Raw genomic sequence first — 13,108 nt, 5'->3', positions numbered from 1 at the left:
ACCATGATCATTGGTGCGAGGCCAAAGGGCCGAATTGACATCTTGTTTAGAAGACATTTTGGATGCTAGCTAGTTTCTGATTAGTAAATCTTATGCAACAAGCTAAAAGGATTTTGGTTACACATTTCATTTCTGCCCTTTGATATGTATGTATTTATAGCAAGGGGGAGGGGTAATATTACCGCCCAAATGTCCTAGCCATATAGTTTCCATACGACTACCACGAAAGTAACCTAATTAAAGCCCCCAAGCAACCCAATTTATTTATTTCTTATTATTTTTTCTATATATCCTACCAAGTGGTCTCTCGGATGCATTGATTTTTTGAGAAAGGAGGAAAAAGAGGGATTATGCAGTGATATGGGTCATTTATCAAATTTATTTATTTATTCTCCAATAAAGTTAACTAAGGTTAACTATTTAAGGATGGTGGTGAACGTACATCTTTAGTTAATATGATGAAAAAAAATGCTCCCACACCACTATAGTATGCCTAATAGAAAGATGAATAATTAATAACTTGCACCTTACCAAAAAGGATTTCATATGTCTGTAGTGCAATAAGAACATAATTGAATTGAAATTTGAATGGGAAAGTCCATTAAGGATTTTATGCTAAAGATTACTTAATTAAAACCTTTAATCTTAGTCTAGGACTTTTAATCCCAATCCTTGAATTGCATACATATGGTACATATTAAAAGAAATATGAACTCACTAACGTATTTAATGGATAGTTGACATGAGAAGTCCTTAACTAATCTAAATATCATCGCAACAAAACATTAATCAAATTGGAGATGCTTATGTAGGAACAAATCAATGAACTTTGGTAAAAATTAAAATCTTCATGATGAACCATACATTATATATATATTTAGACATATATGAATGACTAAACGATCAACAATTTAATTGATTTTTGGAGATTTTATTTTTTATTCTATGAGTCGGGTTACGACTTTATGTCCCCCATAGTACTTCTTAGTTATTCAATTAATTCTCCTCGTATTATAGATGTTTTGTCAAAAAGATTGAGTATTTTTCAATGTGCGTAATTTTTGAATCGAAAACCTTAGTAATTAGGGTTATTAGGTTTATTAGTCTCTAAATTTTGACCCGATTCAGATCAAAATACAAATTGGGTCAAAATTCAAAAACTAATAGACCTAATAACCCTAGTAATTACTAATAACCCACAAAACTGATAAGTACCAAAAAGGTACACGTTTCTATGACTAAAGAGAAAATGCCTGGCAAGGTACCGGTACGTATTTATAGGGTTCTTTGACAAATTGTGAGAGTTTGCAACAAAACCAAATATATGCAAAAGATAGCTTGTCCGCGTCATGCGGAAGCTAAACTCACACACATGTTTTCAAACATATTAATGCAAGGCCTTGTTTATAAAAATTAAATTAAATTAAATTAAATTTAAAAAAAGGCCTGGCAGAGGGTCAAAGATAGAATATACAGTCATGCATGTGATAATTCAAATTAATTACTCCCCACATACATACCTGATGGCTATCTTAAGTATCTTCTTAGAAAATGCAACGAAATGAGTGTATCCAAATTGGAAAGTTGAATTAAAAAATAAATAAATAAATATGGCTAATTCAGTGTCATTTATTTTTACATTCCACATAAAATGACTTGACTGCATGCATGCACGCCACCTGCTTATATATGATATATCATGTGGCTCTTTGATCTGCAGTTTCTAGGAAGATTAATTGTCGGTCGGCCTTGATGTTTTCTTGGTTTTTAAGCATTTTCATATGTTCCAAAAAAAAAAAAAAAAAAAAAAAAAAAGCATTTTCAAAGTTGATTTATTTATTTATTGAGGGTTTCGATCTATGATGCTTTTGTACGTACGTGTAAGCATTGCTGTTCATTTTCTTAATAATCACATAGAGAAGCTGAGAAGGGAAGGGGGAAAAAGATTGAAATGAAAATGTAATGTAAATCCAACGCCAAATTCCAAGTATTATCATTAAAAAAATCCCAGTCAAAATTTTATTTTCATTTTCCAGGAATGTGTGTGCTGTTCACGACGAGTAAACCACTGCTCCAAGCAACCGCATTGCGATTCAACAATCAAAGGTTTGATCAAACCTGAAACCAATTTAGCACGAAGCCCACTTTTGTTGAACTGCAATGCAAAGTCTGAAACCAATTTAGCATAAAAATAAATTGAGTTGTTTGGATCTTAATTGTTACTTTCTTTCTTCGTAATTGAGTGGAAACTAACTGGTAGTAGGATACTAGCCAGGGCTTAAATACCATACTCGTTTCAAAAAGGCAAACCAAAAGCATAACCAGAAAGAAAGTAAAAGCTAGCCAGCATCAATATGTCTTCTAAGAATCCCGACGTCACTAAAGCAATTTGGCCTAGCAATGGTCCTCCGCCGCAGCCGCCTTCTCAGAAAGGTTCCTCGTTTCCAAATCCTCAGGGGTGTCTCGGAAAAGGTGGGAAAAAGAAAGGGAACAAGTGAAGAATTATGCAGCAGGTTCTAAATATAATGTTTATATATTGTTGGGAATATAGCAGATGTATAAATACAGAAGTTGTTTTCATTCAAATTTCCTTCATTAATTCAGTTAGCATTATTATATTGTAAAAGGGGTGGCTGCTGCCAAGAATAAATCCCAACTATGTGTAAAAGAAACACAGTATATGTATTATTTGATTTTGTTCCACAACTCTTGTTGCTATATTTCATTGTGTTTTTGGTTTGATAGTGTTTACACCAAGTTTTGGGTCTCCCTTATCGGACATGAAAACCATATATGTGGCCTCCCCATCATCCTAAAGGGATCTCTCTCTCTCTCTCTCTCTCTCTCTCTCTCTCTCTCTCTCTCTCTCTCTCTCTCAGCCTTGGAGACTCCCTTATTCTTGTGTGTGATTGTTGTTTTTAAGATTCTGTGGTCATTGATCTATTTTTTGACCAATATGGATGCCGAGGTCTAAATATTTAAAAGAAGCTAGATAATCTGGTACGATAATAAACAACTTTAACAGTTTCTGTATTTGAATCTTAAAATGCAGAGCTAAAAGACTTCTGCATATACTTAATTAGGGACCGCTTGTTACGTAGAAACCAATCAGTTCAATAACAAAAAAGCAAAAAGTGATTTCATTTTTGACTAGTGAGAAAATTGGATTTTAATTCTTGGATAATTTCAATTAATCTCTGGTGTAGGATCCAATATTGACTCATGCCCCTTTGATTCTATTTCCATAACAGCATATACATGTTGAAGAATATAAAGTTCCACATTGGAAATTTGATTAAATAAATTATAACTTGTAATAAGTGGTTCCACTCCTAATAACACCGATGCCTTTTGTGATAAAAATCCACACCTACTCGGCTTTTGTAGGTAGTTTAGTTGGAGATAATATAGATGTTGCTAATAGTGGGCCACTAATCCGTCTATCTGATATTTAACAATACAATCCATGTCATAGTATGCTCGCGTTGAAGACAATCTCTTAGCCTATGATTTAGAGTAAACAGTAATAAATCTTCTTATAATTATATACAACACGAATCCACAAAATCCTATTAAAAAAGGGAAGAAAAAAAAAGTGACATATACAGACACATATGACTCATTTGTAGTTTTAAATCATAACCCTAAACTAAGACAACATGCCAAAAAAAGAAACCAAGAGCGCACCAAACAAGCTATAAGCGGCCCCTAATTAAGATTAAGAAAAGGGAAGAAAGACTCTCATCACTTAAAGAAACTAGTACACATAATTAACAAATAACAAGGCACTGGTGACATGTCCAAAAAGAACCTACGGTTTCAACAAATACTAATTAAGAAAATTAATTGTTGGCAGTATCCAAATTAAATATGCACAAGTTTGCACATGTGATGATGTCATGAACTCACTTTCTTATAATCCCATTAATTCATACTTTATGACACCAAACCTGCATGTCCCATACCATGCATTTTATCACTGTGGCTCTGAATATCCTAAAATATAAACTAGCGCATATCCATCCCTTACTCCATTTTTCTTTTGTTTACAAATTTCTCAACTTTCACTTTTCATTAGAGGCCCTACTCCCATCACCTCAATATATTCAAGCCCTGCTCCTGTCACCTGAGATTACTTATCTGTGTAATTCAGTTTTTTAATATGAGCTTAGCCAATGTGTCATGATTCTTGTAAGGGTTATCTACTGTAGACGTCCCTGAACAATGGACCCAGTTGCAATTAGGTCATGCCGTAACAGATTCTGTCGAGATTGACCATGTGAGTGTCACATGATCTTGTTCTTCGGGGTATATTTGACTTTTCGTTGTTTTGAACGAAACAAAATCCAATTTAGCCCTGAAGAAAGGGGGAAAGCACTTGAATCGAACCTTCGAAGCAGACATTGGAGTTGCAGACTGTGAATTATCCCTTCCGAGGCAGCCATTGGAGTTCAATTTGCTGCAGCAGTGACTGAGTGCATGAGAAATTTTGTGTAAGCTTCGTAATTTATGGTTGATCAGGGGTATAGTTAAAGGTTAGGGTTTCATTTTTGGGATAGTTGGGTTTTTCGTCCTTTTGGTTGATAGTGATGGAAGAGTTTAACTTCCGTTGGGGTGGTGTTGCTCCTAAATACAGTAATTGATTCTGCCTGTTTGAATATGTATCAGTTGGTTTTGTTTTCTTTTGTGTGGTCTATAGCTTTTAAAGATTCCTTACACGCTTTGCTTTATACTATCATTGACAGCAACACTTAGGGTTTTTTTATCCCTTCTTGTCTTCTATCTATGCCTCACACCAAATGGACTGAAGTTATTCCATAGCAATTAAAAAACTCACCAAACTGTGTTGGTTTTGGTGCAGAACATTGAATTAAAACATGGTTTTGTCTGATTTTATGATTCCAAAACAGGTGTGTGTGTTTTAGCATTGTTTTGACCCTTTTTTACTGTGCAGGTAACCATGAAAACTGTACTTTAGAACTTCACCGTGGGGGTGTATTGGAGAGAGTATAAAAATGGAAAAGTTTGTTACTTGGATAATGTTATAGAGGATTTTCTGTCATTGGTGGACTTAAGAAAGGTAGGGAAAGGGTTTGGTTACAATGTAGACATTTCCAACCCCAAACCAAATCTAGAAATATGGCATAGGAAGGGTATAACCCATGGTGTAGGTGGGCTTGAACTTATCAGCTCTGATGCTAAACTGGTTGACATATTGGGCCAAATGCCATGGTGTTGTGTTGTACTATACTGAAGTGGGTAATTCTAATATAGTTTGGAGTCTAGCATCTTTTGGGTGCCAAGGTTTGAATGGTGCAGACAATTATGCAGAGGTGCAACACAATGTTCAGGTGGAAGATGAAACTGAGGTGCAAGACAAAAGTCAGGTGGAAGATGAAATTGGGGTGCAAGATAAAAGTCAGGTGGAAGATGAAAGTGGGGTGCAAGATAATGTTGATGTGCAAGATAAAGATGAATATGAGGTTGTAGACAGTGAAGAAGATGATGGAGAATTTGTTAATAGTGATTACGAGTTCAGTGAAGAAGAATTTAGGTTTAAGACAGTTGAAGTGCCTGTTCATTAAGGGGCAGATGACACCATGAATGGTAGCAATGAGGGACCTACTTTTAAGGCTCCTGGAGATGTGGATCAGATGGTGAGCACACCTCAGATTTTGATACTGAAAGTGAGCGTGATGTGGATGATATGGAAGGGGATAATGAGGGGACAAGTAAGGTGAGACGGAAAAAAAAAAAACCTGCCTTGGTTTAAGTAGTATAGAAAGGCAGTGGACTTAAAGAATCCTGAGTTTCGGCTTGGGATGCAATTTGAAAACAGACAGGTTCTTAAAGAGGCACTTAGGGAATATTCCATTATTCATGGAAGGAAACTGTACTTTGAAAAAAATGACAAGACGAGAGTAAAAGCAATTTGCAAAGGAGGATTAAAATGTCCATTTGTGGTTTATGCTTCACAGATAAACCAGGATGTGCAAACATTTGCAATTTAGAAGTTAAGCTTAGAGCATACATGAGGAAGGGTGGGACAAACTAAAGTTTGCTAATCCCAAATGGATTTGTGACAGATTTTCTAGCAAGATTAAGAGAAACACATATTAGAATCTGAAAGCATTTCAAGGAGAAGTTTTGGAGTCCTATCATGTGAGGGTGTCCAAAACTCAAATGTATAGAGCAAAAAGATTAGCTAAAGCACAAATTAAAGGGAACTACATACAACAATATGCATGGTTGTGGGACTATGTAGAGCAGTTGAAGAATGCCAACAAAGGTAGTATAGTGAAAATTAAGTGTGATCTGGTTGGGGGTGAAGCAATATTTCAAAGGATTTATGTGTGTCTGGCTGCTTGTAAAAAAGCGTTTTTAGAAGGGTGTATTGGGGTTGATGCTTGCCATTTGAAAGGTCCGTATCCTGGGCAAATATTTACTGCTATAGGAGTTAATGGTAATAAGGGCCTTTTCCTAATTGCATATGTTGTGGCTGAGATTGAAAACAAGGACTCGTGGATTTGGTTTCTGTCTTTGTTGATTGAAGATTTAAGTATTACAAATGGTTTGCCCTGGGCTTTCATAAGTGATAAGCAAAAAGGCCTTATACCTGCCATTGCACATGTACTACCAACTGTAGAGCATAGGATGTGCGTCCGGCACTTGTACATTAATTTCAGAGCAATACATGTTAGTCTCACTGTTAAACACATGTTGTGGGCAGCTGCCAGAGCCAATACTATTCCTTGGTGGGAAGCAGAAATGGAGAAGATGAAGGAAGAGGACTTGGAAGCTTGGAAATGGTTGGTGCAGAGACCACCCAAAAATTGGACTATATCTCATTTTCATACAAGGTATAAGTGTGATCTTCTGTTGAACAACCTTTGTGAGAGCTTTAATGCAGCTATAATTGATGCCAGAGATAAATCCATTTTGACATGTTTGGAAAGTATTCAAATGTATGTGATGCTTAGGATGGCTAATCGAAGGGCTACTTGTGGTAAATGGAAACACCCTGTTGGCCCAAGGATATTCAAAATAATTGAGAAGAACAAGATGGGAGCTTCTTAATGCATTCCTAGATTGGTTGGGGAGAAAATGTATCAAGTCAGTCACATGTATGGTGGGGGAGTTTGTTGTAAATTTAAAAGCAATGTCTTGTAGTTGTAGGAGATGAGATTTATGTGGCATACCCTGTGCACATGCTATTTCAGCTATATTCCACAGAGAAGAAAACTCTGTTAAATATGTACATGAGTGTTAAAAGCTAGAGACATACATGAGGTCATATGAACCAATAGTTCACCCCATCCCTTCTATGGATAAGTGAGTTAAGGTTGGCTTGCCTCCAATTAGACCTTCATTTCATAAACGCCAACCAGGAAGACCCAAGAGAGTGAGGACAAGAGAGCCTGGTGAGGTTCAAGTACTAGCCCAAAACCCACCAAACCCTTTACCTCCAGGTTACACTGCTCCACCAACAAAATTTAGAAGGCTATTCATTAAAATTAGATGTGGAGCATGTGGAAAAGAAGGCCACAATCGAAGAGGATTGGAAGACAGGTTGTTTAATATTTGGGTTTTGTTATGAATTTTAATTATTTGGGTTGTGGTCAGTTGTAGTTGTGATTTTTTATAGTTGTGCTTGTATGTTGTGCATGCTGAGGCAGCCCAAAATGGGAATGTTGGCCAAAATCAAGTTCAAGCAACTAACAATGGAAATGCATGCCAAAATGATATTGCCCCAACCCAAACTAATGCTGCCCCAGCCCAAACTAACACTGCCCCAGCCCAAACTTATGCTGCCCCAACTCAAACTTACACTGCCCCCGCCCAAATTCGAGTTAATAGGGGCAGAGGAACAGGCAAAGGCAGAGGAAGAGGAAGAGGCGTATGGAATCCAGCTACAAGGGTGTCATCTTCACAACCAGTTAGTTGCCTATTATTCTTGCCCAACTTAGATTTTTTATGTTTGTCTATATAGTAATATATGTTCTTTGTGGTTTTTATCATAGGTGGTAAGTGGTATCAGTCAAGGAAAGGCCAATCTGCCAATGATATACTCACAACAAGTGCCCTTGCAACCTTCATCCTCTTCACTTACTCAAGAAACCACACCTCATAGAGGAAAATTCAAACACAGTGTCAAAAGAGGAGGACAAGTATAGACTGTGAAAACCTATTTTGTGGACTTTTAAGACCTATTTTGGACTCTTAAGTACTTACTATGTGGATGTGTATTTTGAGTGAACAATTATAGACTCAAGTATGCTATTTGGTAATGTTATTTTGAAGGCTCTTTTGCCTATTCTATGTAATGTTCATGTGTATTTTGGATTTGTATGTAATGTGCAGTTGGTGAATGTTAATTGGTAATTGAAGCCTTTTGGATTGTATGTAATGTGCACATGTTCATTTGGCATACACTGCCAATTTAGCACAAAATCAGCTTATATAGCAAAATATTTTATACACTGCCAAAGAGGCATAGAATAACCTTATGCATAGGTTTCTGCCCAGATTTCTACACTAGTAATTCTTTCCCATATCCTGCACATACTACCAATTCCTGCCCATATCTACACTATGCCCATGCCATCAAAAGCTCTTGAAGAGTACATACAACATTATGCCTATTTCCTGCCCATTTCTACACTACCAAATCATCCATATTGATTAACAATATCACAATCATAAAACACAATAGAACAACAACCCAGAACCACCTTTGTCTTTGTCAATAACTCAAAATTTCCCCTTCTAGTAAAACAACTTGTTTACCCATTCCCAGATTCTGTTTTTTCAAAATCTTAATTTCTTCTTCCTCTTCTCTCAGTTTTTGCTCTAATTTATTCTTCTCTTCTTCCATCAATTTGAAATTCTTCGTCGTTGCTCTCAATTCGTCCTCCATTCCTCTTAGTCTTCTAAGTAACCCAGGCAAGATTTCCTTTCCTTGTGGGCATGTTTCATTCTCAACCCATGCGAAAAAATGCAACCCCCTTTTACTATTCGATAATTCAAACAAAACGAAACACCAATTTCAGACCCAACAAAATCCATTTTTACTTCAACCAATCTTCTACAAGTACAAAAACTTACCCAATTATTTCAACATGTCTCAAATCTTCTTCCAGGATTTAGATCTGTCCATGAAGTCAGGCGTTTGATTTCCGACCCACACTCGCAGTAATGATGGCTGCAATTTGAATCTGTCGAACTCTCCAACATTTTTCCTTCCCTCGCAGCCCTTTTTCAGTTCTTCAGTTCTTCATTTGGGGGTCTAGTTAAGTTATGAAGCGAAGGGTTTAGGGTGCTCAGACTCTCGAAGGCGCGTGTTCAGAATCGAAGGAGAGTCTTCAAACTCGAAAGGACACTTTTACCCCTCATTTTGATGGATAATTTGACAGAGTTGGATGGCAGGACCTAATTGCAACTAATTGTCTAATTAAAGGATGTAATTGCCTCAAAAATTAGTTTACGGACCCAATTACAGCTGGGGCCATAGTTCAGGGACGTCTACAGTAGATAACCCTTCTTGTAAGAACACGGCGCTTTGACATGGTTCACCCAATGTGAGTTATGTCCATGAAATTTGTTTGGTTATTTTTCACTATGAGTTTCCTTGGGAGAGTCTCAAAAGCTAAGGGACAAGAGATCCCTTTAAAAGGATGAGGGGGGCTTATTATATAGACAAAGGGTTTGCCCTCCCAGCCCTTTACATATTTCCATGTGGAATAACTGAGGCACAAAATATGGTACAATTAAACACAATCAAACCAAAAAATACATGGATTAGTAGTTCTTAAATATAATGAGTTATATATTGCAATCCCAACTTGTGGAACAAAATCAAATAATGCATGTATTTTTGTTATACAACAATGCAAACTGAAATTAAACAAATGTGTGCCCCTCAAAACAAGCTTGTATCTATTTTGTACAAAGATCTTTGAAGTTTGTAAACATAAATCTGCAAAGGAGCTTATTTGTATATATTAAGACCTACTGCATAACCCTTATCACTAGTTCCCTTTCTTTTTCCCAGTTTTCTTCTTCTCTCTTCCAAAAACATCCTGAACATTTGGCTGAACCGACGAACGTCCACCATTATCATTCTGAGGAGGTGGCTGAGACGACGAACCACGATGATCATTCGTGCTAGGCCATAGGGCTGAAGTGACATCTTGTTTAGAAGACATTTTGGATGCTAGCTAGTTTCTACTTAGTAAATCTATGCAACAAGCTAAAGGGATTTTGGTTACACATTTCATTGCTGCCCTTTGATATGTATGTATTTATAGCAAGGGGGAGGGGTAATATTACCACCCAAATATCCTAGCCATATAGTTTCCATACGACTACCACGAAAGTAACCTAATTTAAACCCCCTAAGCAACCCAATTTATTTATTTCTTATTCTTTTTTCTATATATCCTACCAAGCGGTCTCTGGGATGTATTGGTTTTTTCAGACTCTGTGCAATGCAGTCAAAGAGAAGGGCGCTTGGGAAAAATATAATTTTATTGCTTGGAGGATTTATCCTCCTTAATCACTCACCTGGAAAATGAAAATAAATTATTTACTAGGATTTTGCTTATATTAAACTAATATACGTCAGATTTGGCATGGGATTCTTTTGCTTTTTATTCATAACTAATCTTATGTGATTAATTTTCTTTTCTGTAATATTGACTTTCAAAGAGGCCAAATTTGAGTTTGTACGAGTTTTGATTTTTGGTCCTTCTACTATAAATTTTGGCCATTTTACCATTGTCCATTGCAATTTAAGGACGAATCCCACATCTCCTTCAAGTGCTTGACAAAATTGACATGAAAATTTATGGTAGGGTTATGGGGGAGAGATCTGAGGAGGGAAGGGGCAATGAAATTTATTTTTTTTTCTCTTTCTTTTCTTTGGTTTTCGGTTTGTAAAATACTGGAGAGACTAACTTTAGATACCAACTCTCTAATAGAGTGTGGGGCCCATTGTATTGGTGGGCTCCACCTCTATTAGAGAGATGGTACACAAGTTGGTATCTAAAGTTAATTTCCTTATTTTTTTATTTATTTATATTTTTATGATATAAAAAGGATTAATATAATTAACCACAACATGTGACAAGCATGTGCCAATTCTGCCAAGCAATTAACGGAAACATGAATGTGGATAGACAGTCAATTATAATGGCAAAATCGCTAAAATTAGATGTAAAACTACCAAAAACCAAGGCACGAATAAGCTATAGGGACCAAACTGAAATTTGAACCTAAGAAAATGAATTGAAAAGCTTGCATGTAGAAAAGCATGGATGAAAACCGTGAAAAGAAAACAGGAACCAAAGTCAAATTTTATATTTATATAGTTATCTTCTATTAAGGGATTTTTTCATATAATTTTATTTGAGGAATACATTTTAGGGTACCTTACAAATTTTTTTCCAACGATCCAAATCATCTATTTTTTAAGCCTACATTCATATATCATCCTTGCAAAAAATTAGACAAATCGAAAACCGTTTCGACATCCAATTGTATCATACAAAATTAATAAATACGGTGCTTCAAGAAAGTACTATCAAATGATATCGGATTCAAGTGATTTTTTATAGAGATGATATTTGAATAATTATCTAAAACATAGAAGGTTTAAATTAGTAAAATACAATGCATAATAGACCCTATAAAAGTATCCTTCAATAAGCTAATTTGATAAATCCCTTAATAAAAGCTATATATTGCTATATATCTATGCACAATGCTTAATAGAGTACGTTAAGGGCCTAAGAATTTGTCAAGGCCTGCAAAAAATGATCTTCCCCAAAACAAACAGGTGGCATGCAAGTGGGAACATTACCATAGGTCCACACGTCCATATCCGTAGACTGAAAATTGCGGAGAGAATTTATGGATATATATAAATTGTGAGGAAATTACTTTTATATAATACCCTTTATTATATATTTTATTTTGTAATTTTTTTTAAATCCCCGTCAAAGGGTCTAGCTCAATAAAAAAATGTTTTGACTTATAGATTAGTGATATCTTGTTTGAATCTTCATGGTACCTTAGTAGTGTGTGTGTGTGTGTGAAACCCTCATTTTCCTTGTAGTAAACTATCGCTTGTATTAAAAATAAAAAATAAAAACTTCTTAAGTCCCCTTCATTAAAATTTCCAATTTGAGAATAGTCATTTAGTGTGGTTGTAATTTGAATTCTAAAATGACCGTTAAATTGATTTTAATTTGAATGTCTAAGTATGATCCCTTGTGATAATAGCTTTCGTGTAACCTATATTAGCACTCCAACTGAACTTCTCTTTTGACCCTCTAGGCTTCATTTTTAATTATAAAAAAACAAAAATATTTTTCTTTCGTCATCGAAGTGGTAATTATATAATTACTAAAATCAGTATTAATTAATATGTTTTACGGTTTATGCTCTTGTTCAATATGTTGACCAAACACAAGATGGCCTTTCCCTTCCTTGACCGTCGGACGCGTACTTTTGTGTGCTTGTGGTATGTTCGTTGATTACTGATCTTGAACCACTAATAATACTTCCCAGAAAGGAAAAGAAAAAGGCAATGTCATCGAATTCCTCTTTGTCTTAATATCATTTGTATAAAAAAGCAATGTTGTTAATGGGTCATATGGTCAAGTCTATCAGAAAATACCATGTGGTTAAGAAAGGATAAGTCATTCATATATTGACCACGGACTTACCCACTAGCACGCTAACCTGGGTCATCCGAATAAGTATTATTAACTATTCTCATTAGGACTAGGCTGACCATCCAAATAAAATATTATTAACTAATCCCACTAGAACTAGGCTGACCAACAAATAAATAAAAAGAACTAAACCCCACACTCCACGTGAAAAAACATTAGACTCCCACTAGGCATAGACATTCTCTCTCTCCTTTACCCCCAAAACAAAAACAAAAACAAAGGAATTCCATCTATTGCATCCGCTAGCGGCTAACTCCTGCTCTTCGACAAAAGAGAAAATTATTCATGTCCTCGAACTTAATTAAAGCAAACTAAGGTAATCTTCCATTCTTCATCTTCTTTTCTTTTGAAATTTTGGGGATTATTTAGGG

Source organism: Prunus dulcis, chromosome 6 (genome assembly GCF_902201215.1).
Source record: "Prunus dulcis chromosome 6, ALMONDv2, whole genome shotgun sequence".
NCBI lineage: Eukaryota > Viridiplantae > Streptophyta > Magnoliopsida > Rosales > Rosaceae > Prunus > Prunus dulcis.
Note: the sequence above shows the minus strand (reverse complement) of the source record.